The sequence below is a fragment of the Rhinolophus sinicus genome, chromosome 1, assembly GCF_057876585.1.
Source record: "Rhinolophus sinicus isolate RSI-liver-muscle chromosome 1, RSI-T2T, whole genome shotgun sequence".
In the NCBI taxonomy this organism is placed as follows: Eukaryota; Metazoa; Chordata; class Mammalia; order Chiroptera; family Rhinolophidae; genus Rhinolophus; species Rhinolophus sinicus.
Window position 1 is genome coordinate 91,993,007 of NC_142501.1, and position 15,511 is coordinate 92,008,517.

The 15,511-nt window shown below is 40.1% G+C and overlaps 1 protein-coding gene across 2 annotated transcripts in view; it reads left to right on the plus strand.

Annotated features, from left to right (window-relative positions):
• WNT5B (Wnt family member 5B) overlaps window positions 1-15,511 on the plus strand; it is a 113,642-nt gene that overhangs the window by 64,055 nt on the left and 34,076 nt on the right. The gene's annotated exons all lie outside the window — the stretch shown is intronic.

Consider the following 15,511-nt stretch of genomic DNA (forward strand, 5'->3'; position numbering starts at 1 on the left):
TGTTTAAATTAAAAAAAAACTATTATATTAAGAGACACATTACCATTAATCCCTCTCAAAATACTCCTTCTCACTCCGAACACACTTATCTCATCGTTCTTGCCACTTTCTGAAGCAGTTCTGGAAGTCCTCTTTTGTGAGTGTCTTTAGTTTCGCTATCATGGCTGCCTCGACGTCCTGAATCATTTTGACTTTGGGGAAGAGCCACAAGTTGCTTGGTGCCTGATCCAGTAAATAAGGTAGATGAGGACACACTGTAATGTTTTTATTTGACAGAAACTGCTGTACCAGAAGTGATGGGTGACATGGAGCATTGTCAAGATCGAGGGTGATTTACAGCACACTTTAAAACACATCTTCAAGGGTGGATGGGTGAATCAGTTGGTTAGAGAGCGAGCTCTGGGCAATGGGGCTGCCAGTTCAATTCCCACATGGGCCAGCGAGCTGCGCCCTCCGCAACTAGGATGAAGCTGCCACTCAGCTCCCTGGTGGCCAGATGGCTCAGTTGGTTGAAGCGCAGGGCTCTCAACCACAAGGTTGCCAGTTCGACTCCCACAAGGGATGGTGGGCTGTGCTCCCTGCAACTAGCAACAGCAACTGGACCTGGAACTGAGCTGCACCCTCCACAACTAAGATTGAAAGGACAACAACTTGACTTGGAAAAAAGTCCTGGAAGCATACGCTGTTCCCCAATAAAGTCCTGTTCCCCTCCCCCAATAAAAATCTTAAAAAAAAAAGGTGAATGTTTTGAATTGATTCAGGACATCAAGGCAGTGCGACTAAAGACATGAAAGAAGACTTACAGAACTGCTTCAGAAAGTGGCAAGAACAGTGGGAAAAGGGTGTTCAAAGTGAGGGGACGTATTTTGAGGGGGATTAATGGCAATATATCTTTTACTGTAATAAATTTTTTAAAAATTTAAACATTCACTTATTTTTTTATTGCACCTCGTGTGTCTTTTTTTTTTTTTTTTTTAAAGATTTTTATTAGGGAAGGGGAACAGGACTTTATTGGGGAACAGTGGGCACTTCCTGGACTTTTTTCCAAGTCAAGTATTGTTCTTTCAATCTTAGTTGTGGAGGGTGCTGTTCATCTTCAAGTTGTTGTCCTTTCAGTCTTCGTTGTGGAGGGCGCAGCTCAGCTCCAGGTCCAGTTGCGGTTGTTAGTTGCAGGGGGCGCAGCCCACCATCCCTTGCAGGAGTTGAACCAGCAACCTTGTGGTTGAGAGGACGCGCTCCAACCAACTGAGCCATCCGGGAGCTCAGTGGCAGGTCAGTTCAAGGTGCCGTGTTCAATCTTAGTTGCAGGGGGCGGAGCCCACCATCCCTTGCGGGACTCGAGGAATTGAACTGGCAACCTTGTGGTTGAGAGCCCACTGGCCCATGTGGGAATTGAACCGGCAGCCTTTGGAGTTAGGAGCATGGAGCTCTGACCGCCTGAGCCACTGGGCCAGCCCTCGTATGTTGTTTTTTACCCCCATTTTTTGTCTTTTAGATCATAAGCTCCTCTGATATGAAGACTAAATTTTTTCCCCAGTGATGTATTAAAAGAACCTAGGTTTTGTAGCCAGACAGATTCTGAGTTAAAATCTTCTTGAGTCTGTCACTTTTTAGCTCTGTGTCTTTGAATGAGTTAGTTAACCAGTTGAAGTCTTGGTTTTCTTGTCTGTAAAATGGGACTAGTGCTTTACACATCTTGGGAGTTTTGAGAGGATTAAATGGGATAACCTCCCAGGGCACTTCTTGATCATAATGAAAATAGTTCATATTTATTGAGCATTTATTGTGTATTATACATTATTTTAAGGTCTTCACATATATGAACTTATCTATTCTTCACAATATCTAATCTTCATACTGTAAGATGTTTCCATTATTATCTCCATTTTACAGAAAATAAAACTGTGGCATAGAGAGAAAACTTGAGCTCAAGACCAAACATCTGACTGAAGTGAAATATGATGTCTGTAGTCTACAACTATTAATAGAAACCCCATTCTAAACCATTGTGTTTTGCTGATTTAACAGTATAAGTTTAGCATCCCACCTTGCTAGGATGCAGTTACTATATGACACTAAATCAAGAGGGGTCCATGAAAGTAACGGTTAACAGTAAATGAGAAGACTTCCAGTCAAGGTGGAAAAGTAGGAAAATGCTGGGCTCACCTCCTCCCACGACCACATCAAATTACAACCAAATTACAGAACAGCCACCCTTGAGAACCACCTGAAGACTAGCTGAACAGAACTCCTATAACTATGGATATAAAGAAGAAGCCACATCAAGACTGGTAGGAGGGATACAGACACAAAACGGGCTGGTCCCACACCGATGTGTGGTGTTAAGAATCAGCAGGGAAAGACATCCTACTGACTGGGAGAAGATGTTTGCCTTTAATACATCTGAGAAGGGGTTAGTATCCAAAATTTAGAAATAACTCATACAACTCAACACCAAAAAACCAATCCAATTAAAGAAATGAGCAGAGGCTATATAGATGGCAAATAGACATATGAAAAGATGCTCAGTATCACTAATCATCAGAGAAATGGAAATAAAAACCACAATGAGATATCACTTTACATGTGTCAGAATGGCTATCATCAATAAATCAACAAACGACAAGTGTTGGCGAGGATGTAGAGAAAAAGGACCCCTTGTGCACTGTTGATGGTATTATAAATTGGTGCAGCCACTATGGAAAACAGTATAGAGGTTCCTCAAAAACTTAACAATAGAACTACCTTATGACCCAACAATTCCATTCCTGGGTATTTATCCAAAGACATCCAAAACACTAATTCAAAACAATATATGCACCCCTGTGTTTACTGCAGCGTTATTCCAATAGCCAAGATACAGAAACAACCGAAATGCCCATCAAGAATATCAGATGAAGAAATTGTGGTACATTTATACAGTGGAGTATTATTCTGCCCTAAAGAAAGAATGAAATCATACCATCCATACACGTGGATGGATCTAGAGGATATTATGCTAAGTGAAATAAGGTAGATTGAGAAAGACATATACCATATGATCTCACTTATATGTGGAATCTAAAGAACAGAATAAACAAACAAAACAGAAATAGACTTATAAAAAGAACAAACTGATGGTTGCTAGATGGGGGGAGGTTGGGGGATGGGTGAGAAAGATGACGGGATTAGGAAGTACAAATTGGCAGTCACAAAATAGTCACGGGTGGTTGGAACACTGTGCTCCTAACGCCGAGGTTGCCAGTTCAATACAGTATGGGGAATATAGTCAGTATTGTAAAAACTATGTATGGTGTCAGATGGGTACTAGACTTATTGGGGGGAATCACTTCATAAGTTATGTAAATGCCTAACCACTGCTGTACACCTGAAACTAATACAAAATAATATTGAGGGGCTGGCCGGTGGCTCAGGTGGTTGGAGCACCGTGCTGCTAATGCCGAGGTTGCTGGTTCGATTCCCACATGGGCCAGTGAGCTGCGCCCTCTATAGCTAAGATTGTTGTGAACTATGGCACTCCCTGGAGCTGGGCTGCCATGAGCAATGGGAGGTTGGCATGAACTGCCAAGGGCTGCTGTGTGCTGCCATAGGGTACTGTATGCTGCCATGAGTGGTTGGTGGCCATTGTGAGTGGCCAGCAGCCAGCGTGAGTGGCTGGCAGCTGGTGAAAGCTGCCATGAGCTGCTGTGAGTGGCCAACCAACACCCGCCGACGACTGCCTCAGCCGGGGGGATCGCAAGCCTCATAATACCAGCATGGGCCAGGGAGCTGTGCCCTACACAACTAGACTGAGAAACAATGGCTTGAACCGGAGTGGGGTTGGGGGAGAGGTGGAAGAAGAGAAAAAATTGAATTTCAACTACAATTTCATAATACGAGGTCGGACAATTAAGTTCACAAACTCATCCTAGAAAAAGTGCTTCATACCTCATTGCTGAATATCACTACACTCACCTTTGAAGTACTCCCCTTGGGAGGCTGTACACTTATGCCAGGTGCCAGCTTCAAAGCAGTTTTGGGGCCGGCCCGGTGGCTCAGGCGGTTAGAGCTCCATGCTCCTAACTCCAAAGGCTGCCGGTTCGATTCCCACATGGGCCAGTGGGCTCTCAACCACAAGGTTGCCAGTTCAATTCCTTGAGTCCCGCAAGGGATGGTGGGCAGTGCCCCCTGCAACTAAAATTGAACACGGCACCTTGGGCTGAGCTGCCGCTGAGCTCCCGGATGGCTCAGTTGGTTGGATCACATCCTCTCAACCACAGGGTTGCGGATTCGACTCCCTTGTGCCCCCTGCAACTAGCAACGGCAACTGGACCTGGAGCTGAGCTGCGCCCTCCACAACTAAGACTGAAAGGACAACAACTTGAAGCTGAATGGCACCCTCCCCAACTAAGATTGAAAGGACAACAACTTGACTTGGAAAAAAGTCAAAAAACAAACAAAAAAAGCAGTTTTGGAACTCTTTCTGGAATGGCCATCACAGCTGTCGTCATATTCCCCTTGATGTCCTGAATGTCATAAAAATGTCTTCCTTTCAATATTTCCTTTATCTTTGGGTAAAGAAAGGAGTCATTGCGGGGCCAGATCAGGTTCCAATGCAGTTATTTGTTTACTGGCTAAAAACTCCCTCACAGACAGTGCCCTGTGAGCTGGTGCATTGTCATGATGCAAGAGCCATGAGTTGTTGACGAAAAGTTCAGGTCGTCTAACTTTTTCACATAGCCTTTTCAGCACTTCCAAATAGTAAACTGGCTTAACTGTCCAGTTGATACAAATTCATAATGAATAATCCCTCTGATATCAAAAAAGGTTGGCAACATTGTTGCAGCAAGTTCCAGAACTTAATTGTCAGACCTTGTATATATTCATTCATGGGATGTAAAGTACAGGATAGGGAATATAGTCAATGGTATTGTAATACTTAGGCACAGGATAGTAGACTTGGTGGGGTTATCACTTTGTGAGTGGTGTAAATGTCTCGTCATTATGTTGTTTTATACACCTAAAACTAATAATTAAAAAAAAAAATCAAGAGGGATATCTCAGCTGTGGAGGTCCCCCCTGAGGAGTGAGGGGTCCTAAACCTGCACTGGAGTCCAATGCCAGGAAGAGGATTTCCCACAATATCTGGCTGTGAGAATCAGCGGGATTCAGTCCAGGTGCGACAGAAGGCTGCTGTAGACACAGGCATCCTCTTAAAGGGCCTGAAATCAGTGATACCTTGAGACAAATGAAAATTAAAATACAATGACCCCAAATGTGTGGGACACAGCCAAAGCAGTTCTAAGAGAGAAATTTATAGCAATGCAGGCCTACAGCAAGAAACAAGAAAAAACCCCTCAAACAATCTAACCTTAAACCTAAAGGAACTAGAAAAAGATCATCATCAACAACAAAAAGCCTTAAGTGAATAGAAGAAGGAAATAATAAAGGTCAGAGCAGAAACAAATGAAATGGAGTCTGAAAAAAAAAGGAAAATATCAATGAAACCAAGAGCTGGTTCTTTGAAAAGATAAACAAAATTGATAAACCTTTAAGCAGACTCATCAAGAAAATAGAGGACCCACATAAAATAGAAATGAGAAAGAAGTGACAACTGACACCACAGAAACACAAAGGATTGTAAGAAAATACTACAAACAATTATATGCCAACAAATTGGACAACCTGGAAGAAATGGGTAAATTCCTAGAAACATACAGTCTTTTAAGACTGAACAAGAAGAAATAGGAAATCTGAGCTGACTGATTACTACTAACAAAATCAAACCAATAATTTCCAACAAACTGAAGTCCTGGATCAGATGGCTTCACAGGTGAATTTTACCAAACTTTCAAAGAAGAATTAACACCTATACTTCTCAAACTAATAGAAAAAATTGAAGATGAGGGGAGGCTCCCAAGCTCATTTTATGAGGCCAGCATTACCCTGATTCCAAAACCAGACAAAGACTTTACAAACAAACAAACAAACAAATTATAGGCCAATATCCCTGATGAACATAGATGCAAAAGTCCTCAGCAAAATATTAGCAAACCAAATTTAGCAATATGTTAAACAGGTCATCCACTATGATCAAGTGGAATTTTTTCCCTGGGATTCAAGGTTGGTTCAGTATTTGCAAATCAATTAATAAGATATGCCACATACACAAAATGAAGGATAAAAATCATATGATCATATCAATAGATGCAGAAAAAGTGTTTGACAAAATCCATTATCCATTTTTGATAAAAACTCTCATCAAAGTGGGACTAGAGGAGCCATACCTCAACATAATAAAGGGCATATACAACAAATCCACAACTAACATCATACTCAGTGGGGAAAAGCTAAAGTGTTCTCCTTAAGATAGGAACAAGACAAGGATGCCCACTTTCACCACTTTTTTATTCATCATAGTATTGAAAGTCCTATCCACAGCAATCAGACAAGAAAAAGAAAGGCACCCAAATTGGAAAGGAGGAAGTTAAATTGTCATTATTTGCAGATGACATAGAGAGAACCCTAAAGATTGCACCAAATTACTGCTAGAACTAATAAATGAATTTAGTAAAGTAGCAGGATACAAAATTAATATTCAGAAATCGGTTGCATTTTTATATACCAATGACAGACTATCAGAAGGAAAAATTAAGAAAACAATCCCATTTACAACTGCATCAAAAAAAGAAAGGGAGGGGCTGACCCGGTGGCTCAGGTGGCTGTTGGAGCAGCTGGTTTGAGTTCCACATGGGCCAGTGAGCCTCGTGCTCTACAGCTAAGATTGTAAACAACGGCTCTCCCTGAAACTGGGCTGCCAGTGAGCAGTGGGAGGTTGGTGTGAGCTGCCGTGGGCTGCTGAGTGTGCTGCTGCAGGCTACCGTGCACTGCCATGAGTGGCGGTGGCCAGCATGAGTTGCCAGCAGCTGCCGAGAGCTGCCATGAGCTGCTGTGAGCGGCTGACAACCGACTGCCTCAGCTGGGGGAGCACAAGGCACGTAATACCAGGATGGATCAGGGAGCTGTGTCCTACACAACTAGACTGAGAAACAACGGCTTGAAACTGGAGTGGGGGTTGAGAAGGCATAAGAAGGGAGAAAAAAACAACAAAAAACCTAGGAACAGATTTAACCAACGGGGTGAAAGACCTGAAAATTATAAGACATTGAAGAAAGAACTTGAAGAAGATATAAATGAATGGACTCATATACCGTGCTCATGGATAGGAAGAATTAACATCGTTAAAATGTCCATACTACCCAAAGCAATCTATAGATTTAATGCAATCCCTATCAAAATGCCAATGGCATTTTTCAGAGAACTAGAACAACTAATTCTAAAATTTATATGGAACCACAAAAGACCAAAAGCCAAAGCAATCTTGAGAAAGAAGAACAAAGTTGGAGGTATCATGCTATATGATATCAAACTATACTACAAGTCCACAGTAATCAAAACAGCATGGTACTGGCATAAAAACAGACACATAGATCAATGGAATAAAATAGAAAGCCCAGAAATAAACCCACGCCTATATGGTCAAGTAATTTATGACACATAAGGTGAGAATATACAATGGAGTAAAGGCAGTCTCTTCAATAAATAGTGTTGGAAAAATTGAACAGATGTATGCAAAAAGAAAAAAAAAAAAGACCACTTTCTTAACACCATATAAAAAAATACACTCAAAATGTATTAAAGACTTAAATGTAAGACCCCAAACCATAAAACTCCTAGAAGAACACATAAGCAGTAAACTCTGTGACATCTCTTTTAGTAATATTTTTTTCTGTTATGCCTCCTTGGGCAAGAGAAACAATAGAAAAAAAATAAACAAATGGGACTACATCGAACTAAAAGTTGTTGGACAGCAAAAGAAACCAACAAAACGAAAAGACAACCTACTAAATGGGAGAAGATATTCACCAATGATACATCTAATAAGGGGTTAACATCCAAAATTTATGAAGAACTCATACAATTTAACACCAAAAAAAAAAGCAATCCAATTAAAAAATGGCAGAGGACCTGAATAGACATTTCTCCATAGGACATACAAATGGCCAATAGACATATTAAAAGATGCTTAATATTATCAGAGAAATGCAAATTAAAACCACAATGAGATATCACCTCACACCTGTCAGAATAGCTGTCATCAATAAATCAACAAATGACAAGTGTGGGTGAGGATGTGGAGAAAAGGGAACCCTCATGCACTGTTGGTGGAATTGCAAATTGATGCAGCCACTATGGAAAACAGTATGGAGGTTCCTCAAAAAAGTAAAAATAGAACTACCTTATGACCCAGCATTCCACTTCTGAGTGTTTATCTGTAGAAATCCAAACATTGATTTGAAAGATATATGCGCCCCTAGGTTCATTGCAACATTATTTATGATAACCAAGATATGAAAACAACGTAAGTGTCCACCGATAAACGATGGGAAAAAGAAGAAGTGGTACATATATACAATGGAATATTACTCAACAATAAAAAAGAATAAATCTTACCATTTGCGACAACATGGATGAACCTAGAGCGTATTATGTTAAGTGAAATAAGTCAGACTGAGAAAGATAAATACCAAATGATCTCACTTATGTGGGGAATCGAAAAACAAAATAAACAAAACAGAAGCAGACTCAGAGAACAAAGTGATGGTTGCCAGATGGGACGTCGGGTGGGGGGCTGGGTGAAAAAGATGAAGGGATTAAGAAGTACAAATTATAATTTAGAATGTGGAGGGATAAACATTATTTTAATGCACAGACATAGTTAGTGCCTGTAGGGCTTCCTCAAGAATTGCTTTGAGTTGACTTTTTTTTTTTAATGATAAAATTATCTTTCTTTTTTTTTAATTTTTAATTTTATTAAATTTATTGGGGTGACAATTGTTAGTAAAATTACATAGATTTCAGGTGTACAATTCTGTATTACATCATCTATAAATCCCATTGTGTGTTCATCACCCAGAGTCAGTTCTCCTTCCATCACCATATATTCGATCCCCCTTACCCTCATCTCCCACCCCCCACCCCCCGCCCCCGTTACCCTCTGGCAACCACTAAACTATTGTCTGTGTCTATGAGTTTCTGTTTCTCATTTGTTTGTCTTGTTCTTTTGTTGTTTTTGGTTTATATACCACATATCAGTGAAATCACATGGTTCTCTGCTTTTTCTGTCTGACTTGTTTCGCTCAGCATTACTCTCTCAAGATCCATCCATGTTGTCACAAATGTTCCTATATCATCTTTTCTTACCGCCGAATAGTATTCCATTGTGTATATATACCACAACTTCTTTATCCATTCATCTATCGAAGGACATTTTGGTTGTTTCCATGTCTTGGCCACCGTAAACAAAGCTGCAATGAACATTGGAGCACACGTGTCTTTATCTCTAAATGTTTTCAGATTTTTTGGGTAGATACCCAGAAGAGGGATTGCTGGGTCATATGGCAATTCTATTCGTAATTCTTTGAGAAACCTCCACACTGCCTTCCATAACGGCTGTACCAGTCTGCATTCCCACCAACAGTGTATGAGGGTTCCTTTTTCTCCACAGCCTCTCCAACATTTGTTATTATTTGTCTTGTTGATGATAGCCATTCTGACTGCGGTGAGGTGATATCTCATTGTGGTTTTGATTTGCATTTCTCTGATGATTAGTGATGTTGAGCATTTTTTCATATGTCTATTTGCCATTTGTATGTCCTCTTTGGAGAAGTGTCTCTTCAAGTCCTCTGCCCATTTTTCAATTGGGTTGTTTGTTTTTTTGTTGTTGAGTTGCATGAGTTCCTTGTATATTCTGGATACTAGCCCCTTATCGGAGGCATTGTTTGCAAAAATCTTCTCCCATTCAGTTGGTGGCCTCTTTATTTTGTCAATAGTTTCTTTTGCTGTGCAGAAGCTTTTAAGTTTCATATAGTCCCATTCGTTTATTTTAGCTTTTACTTCCATTGCCTTTGGAGTCAAGTTCATAAAATGCTCTTTGAACCCAAGGTCCATAAGTTTAGTACCTATGTTTTCTTCTATGCAGTTTATTGTGTCAGGTCTTATGCTTAAGTCTTTGATCCATTTTGAATTAACTTTGGTACATGGTGACAAATAGCAGTCCAGTTTCATTCTTTTGCACGTGGCTATCCAATTCTCCCAGCACCATTTATTGAAGAGGCTGTCTTTGCTCCATTGTATGTTTTTAGCTTCTTTGTCAAAAATTATCTGTCCATATTTATGTGGTTTTATTTCTGGGTTCTCAATTCTATTCCATTGGTCTATGTGTCTGTTTTTCTGCCAATACCATGCTGTTTTGATTATTGTAGTCCTGTAGTACAAGCCAAAGTCAGGAAGTGTGATACCTCCATTATTGTTCTTTTTCCTTAAGATTGCTTTGGCTATTCGGGGTCTTTTGTGGTTCCAAACAAATCTGATGATTTTTTGTTCTATTTCTTTAAAATATGCCATTGGGATTTTGATGGGGATTGCATTGAATCTGTATATTGCTTTGGGTAATATGGCCATTTTAACTATGTTGATTCTTCCAATCCATGAGCACGGAATGTCTTTCCATTTCTTTGTGTCTTCTTCAATTTCTTTCAAAAATGTCTTATAGTTTTCAGCATATAGGTCTTTCACATCCTTGGTTAAGTTTATTCCTAGGTATTTTATTCTTCTTGCTGCAATTGCAAAGGGAATTGTTTTTTGTATTTCTTTTTCTGAGATTTCATTGTTAGTATATAGGAAGGCAATGGACTTTTGTGCGTTGATTTTGTAGCCGGCAACTTTACAGTATTCGTTGATTGTTTCTAATAGCTTTTTGGTGGAGTCTTTAGGGTTTTCTATATATAGCATCATGTCATCTGCAAAGAGTGATAATTTAACTTCTTCATTCCCGATTTGGATGCCTTTTATTTCTTTCTCTTGCCTGATTGCTCTGGCAAGGACTTCCAACACTATGTTGAAAAGCAGAGGTGATAGGGGACAGCCCTGTCGTGTTCCTGAACGTAGAGCAAAGGGCTTCAGTTTTTCTCCATTAATTATGAGATTAGCAGAGGGTTTGTCATATATGGCCTTTATTATGTTAAGGTATTTTCCTTCTATACCCATTTTATTAAGTGTTTTAATCATAAATGGATGTTGTATCTTGTCAAATGCTTTTTCTGCATCAATTGATATAATCATATGATTTTTGTCCTTTATTTTGTTTATGTGATGTATCACATTGATGGATTTGCGTATGTTGAACCATCCTTGTGCCCCGGGGATGAACCCCACTTGGTCGTGATGAATAATCTTTTTAATGCATTGTTGTATTCGATTTGCTAGAATTTTATTTAGGATTTTTGCATCTGTATTCATCAGAGATATTGGTCTGTAGTTTTCTTTTTTTGTGCTGTCCTTACCAGGTTTTGGTATCAGGGTAATGTTGGCCTCATAAAATGAGTTAGGGAGTACTGTCTCTTCTTCAATTTTTTGGAAGAGTTTGAGCAGAATTGGTATTAGATCCTCTTTGAAGGTTTGGTAGAATTCACTAGTGAAGCCATCTGGTCCCGGACTTTTGCTTTTGGGAAGGTTTTGGATGACTGATTCAATTTCGTTACTGGTGATCAGTCTGTTTAGATTTTCCAGTTCTTCATGGTTCAGCCTTGGAAGGCTATATGTTTCTAAGAACTTGTCCATTTCTTCTAGGTTGTTGAATTTGGTGGCATATAGTCCTTCATAGTATTCTTGGATGATCCTTTGTATTTCTGTGGTGTCCGTAATAACTTCCCCTTTTACGTTTCTGATTTTGTTAATCAGTGTCTTCTCTCTTTTTATCTTAGTGAGTCTAGCCAAGGGTTTGTCAATTTTGTTAATCTTTTCAAAGAACCAGCTCTTTGTCATATTAATTTTTTCTATTGTCTTTTTGTTCTCTATTTCATTTAGTTCTGCTCTAATTTTTGTTATTTCCTTTCTTCTGCTGACCTTGGGTTTTACTTGTTCTTCTTTTTCTAGTTCTTTAAGGTGTAACATGAGGTTATTTATTTGGGAGTTTTCTTGTTTCTTGAGATAGGCCTGTAATGAGATAAATTTCCCTCTTAAAACTGCTTTCGCTGCATCCCAAAAATTTTGGTAGGATGTATTTTCATTGTCATTTGTTTCTATGTATCTTTTGATCTCTCCTCTAATTTCTTCTTTGACCCAGTCCTTCTTTAAAAGTATGTTGTTTAGTCTCCATGTATTTGTGTTTTTTCCCGCTTTCTTTTTACAGTTGATACCCAATTTCAAAGCCTTGTGATCAGAGAATATGCATGGTATGATTTCAATCTTCTTAAATTTGTTGAGAATGTTCCATGTACACTAGAAAAGAATGTATAGTCTGATGTTTTAGGATGAAGTGCTCTATAAATGTCAATTATGTCCATTTCATCTAATGTGTCATTTAGGGCTACTGTTTCATTATTTATTTTCTGTTTGGATGATCTATCCATAGCTGTCAATGATGTATTTAAGTCCCCTAGTATAATTGTGTTTTGGTCAATTTCTCCCTTTAGTTCTGTTAGAAGTTGCTTGGTGAATTTCGGTGCTCCCTGATTGGGGGCATAAATATTGATGACTGTTGTGTCTTCTTGTTGTACAGTCCCCTTCACCATTATGAAATGTCCATCTTTGTCTCTTGTTATCTTTTTCACCTTGAAGTCTGTTTCATCTGATATCATTATGGCTACACCTGATTTTCTCTGGGTACCATTTGCTTGGAGTGTCAATTTCCACCCTTTCACTTTGAGTCTATGCTTGTCCTTGTAGCTGAGATGTGTCTCTTGGAGACAGCATATGGTTGGGTTTAGTTTTTTGATCCAATCTGCTACTCTGTGCCTTTTTATTGGTGAGTTCAGTCCATTTACATTTAGGGTGATTATTGATATGTGAGGATTTCCTGTCATTCTATCTTTAGTTTTCTGGTAAGGCTGTGTCTCCATTGTTTCTTTGCCTTTTTGTTGTTGTCTATTATTTCTGTGTGGTGGTATTCTATGATGTTTCCCTCTGTTTTTTCTTTTATTTCAGTATATGTTTCAATTCTGGATTTATTTTGAGTGGTTACCCTTAAGTTTATGTAAAAGAAAGTTTGATATTTAGAGTATTCCATTTTCTTCAGCACGCTTACTTTCTCCATTCCCATATTCCGGTTCAGGCCTTTACTCTCCCCCTTTTTGAGTTGTGGTTGCCACAAATTGTCCCTATTGATGGTGGTCGAATAGCCTCCTTTAGTATTTCTTGTAGTGCAGGTCGTGTATTAGAAAATTCCCTCAGCTTCTGTATGTCTGGAAAGGTCTTTATTCCTCCTTCATATCTAAAGGATATCTTTGCTGGATATATTATTCTTGGCTCATGATTTCTCTCTTTCAATAGTTTGAATATTTGGTTCCACTCCCTCCTGGCTTGTAGAGTTTCTGCTGAAAAATCTGATGATAATCTAATGGGCTTTCCTTTGTAAGTTACCGTCTTCTTTTCCCTGGCTGCCTTGAGGATTCTTTCTTTGTCGTTGATTTTAGACAGCTTCAATACAATGTGCCTTGGAGAAGGTCTGTTGGGATTGAGGTAACTAGGTGTTCTATTTGCTTCTTGGATTCGAGGGTCCAGTTCTGTCCACAAATTTGGGAAGTTCTCATCGACAATTTGTTTGAATATATTCTCTGTTCCCTTCTCTCTTTCTTCTCCTTCTGGTATGCCCATTATTCTTATATTGCTCTTTCTGATGGAGTCAGAAAGTTCTTGTAGAGTTCTTTCATTTCTTTTAAGTCTCAAGTCTCTTTCTTCTTCTATTTGTGTCATTTCCAGGTTTCTATCTTCGATGTCACTGATTCTTTGCTCCATCTGGTCAACTCTACTACCTAAGCTGGTTATTTCATTCTTAATTTCTTCTATTGAGTTCTTAATCTCCAGAAATTCTATTTGGTTCTTTTTTAAGATTTCAATCTCTTTCGTAAAATGCTCATGCTGTTCTTTGATTGAGTTTCTGAGTTCCTTTAACTGCCTATCTGTGTTGTCTTGTATCTCGTTGAGTTTTTTCAGAACTGCAATCTTGAATTCTCTGTCATTTAAGTCACATATTTCTGTATCTTTAAGTGCCTTCTCTGGAGATTTTCACTTTCTTTCTGAGCTATCTTGTTGCCTTGGTTATTCATGGCGATTACTGGTTTACTATTTCTCTTCCTAGACATCTACAGGAGTGACTTCTGCAACAGGTTGATAGAATGCGGTCTTTCTTTTGTTTGCCAGTGCTTGTTGGTAGAATGTTTTATTATTTCTCCAACTGCAACTTATTTTTCTTCTCCCACACAGTAGTGCTATGTTTTCCCTGCACTATTCCAACTTCTCACACAGTGGGGTAATTCCCTGGGAGACGGGCTTCTCCTCTGTTAATAGTTCGTCTAGGTCACAGGGCGCAGTGTCCCGGTGGGTATGCGGAGAGCTTTTGATGTTCCAAAGCTCTTCCAGCTCCTGATTCAGAGCCCGTGTGTTTCAGCAGTTCTGTTTACTCCTGCAGGGATCCGCCCAGATAGGTGGGGTCAGGGGCGGGGTGAGTTGTGAGAGGTGGGCCAGAGCAATGGCGGCGACCACCACCATAGCCGGTCCTGCTTCCACAGCTCTCTCCCCTTTGCTGGAACTAGTTGGGCTGTGAATTTTTGTTTGCCGTCCACAGTTCTCAAAACAGCAAATTTTCTGTTGTTTTGATCTGACACTGCTACTGTTTCGCTTCTAGCACCGGGCAGGTGGGGGCGGGGCGAGCTCCGGGAGGGGAGGGAGGGGGCGGCTGGTCTCAGTGCCTAAGGCTCCGTTCTCTGCTCGGCAGTGCTGGCTTAAACCCCCGTTTTCAGCCTTTTTCCCTCAGTCTTTTCTCCGAGGTCTCTGCCGTGAGCGTTGGGTTCAGCCGTGTTATATGCTGTCCCCTCAGCCCTGTGGGCCATAAGCGGAGCCCTAGCAGTCCGGGTTCTTCCCTCTCCCGCAGCTGCGGTAGCTCCGGGAAGCAGCGAGCTCGGCGCACTGAGCTGGGTCTGCGTCCTGCGCCCGCGCGGCTCCGTCTCCGCGCTTCTCCCTTTCCTCCTCCTCCCTCCACTCGTGCGAATCTCCCACCTGTAGGTGATTTCAGTCGGTAGTGGGCCTCTTCGTCTTGCCTGTCTGCTGTGCAGGGAGTCCTTTGTGGAGTTTTTGTTGTTCGATTCTTTGTAAATTCCAGGGGAGCTTTACAGAGGCTCACCTCACGCCGCCATTTTTCCGGAAGTCCCTCCAAAATTATCTTTCATTTTAAATTATTTTAGGGGCATATTTCACAGAGAATAAAACAAAATGTTGTACTGCTATTATTCAGCTGATGTTTTTATCCTTGTCTGCCTAAAACTTCATGGATTAATGAGGCTATGCTTTTTGTTGTTGTCTTTTATTTTGTTCCCAATGTCTATTACCATTTTATTCAGCTTTACATCTAGAAACACCCTTATTTGAGAGTTTCATTATTTTTTATGGTTTTATGTTATTTAATTTCTCTAAC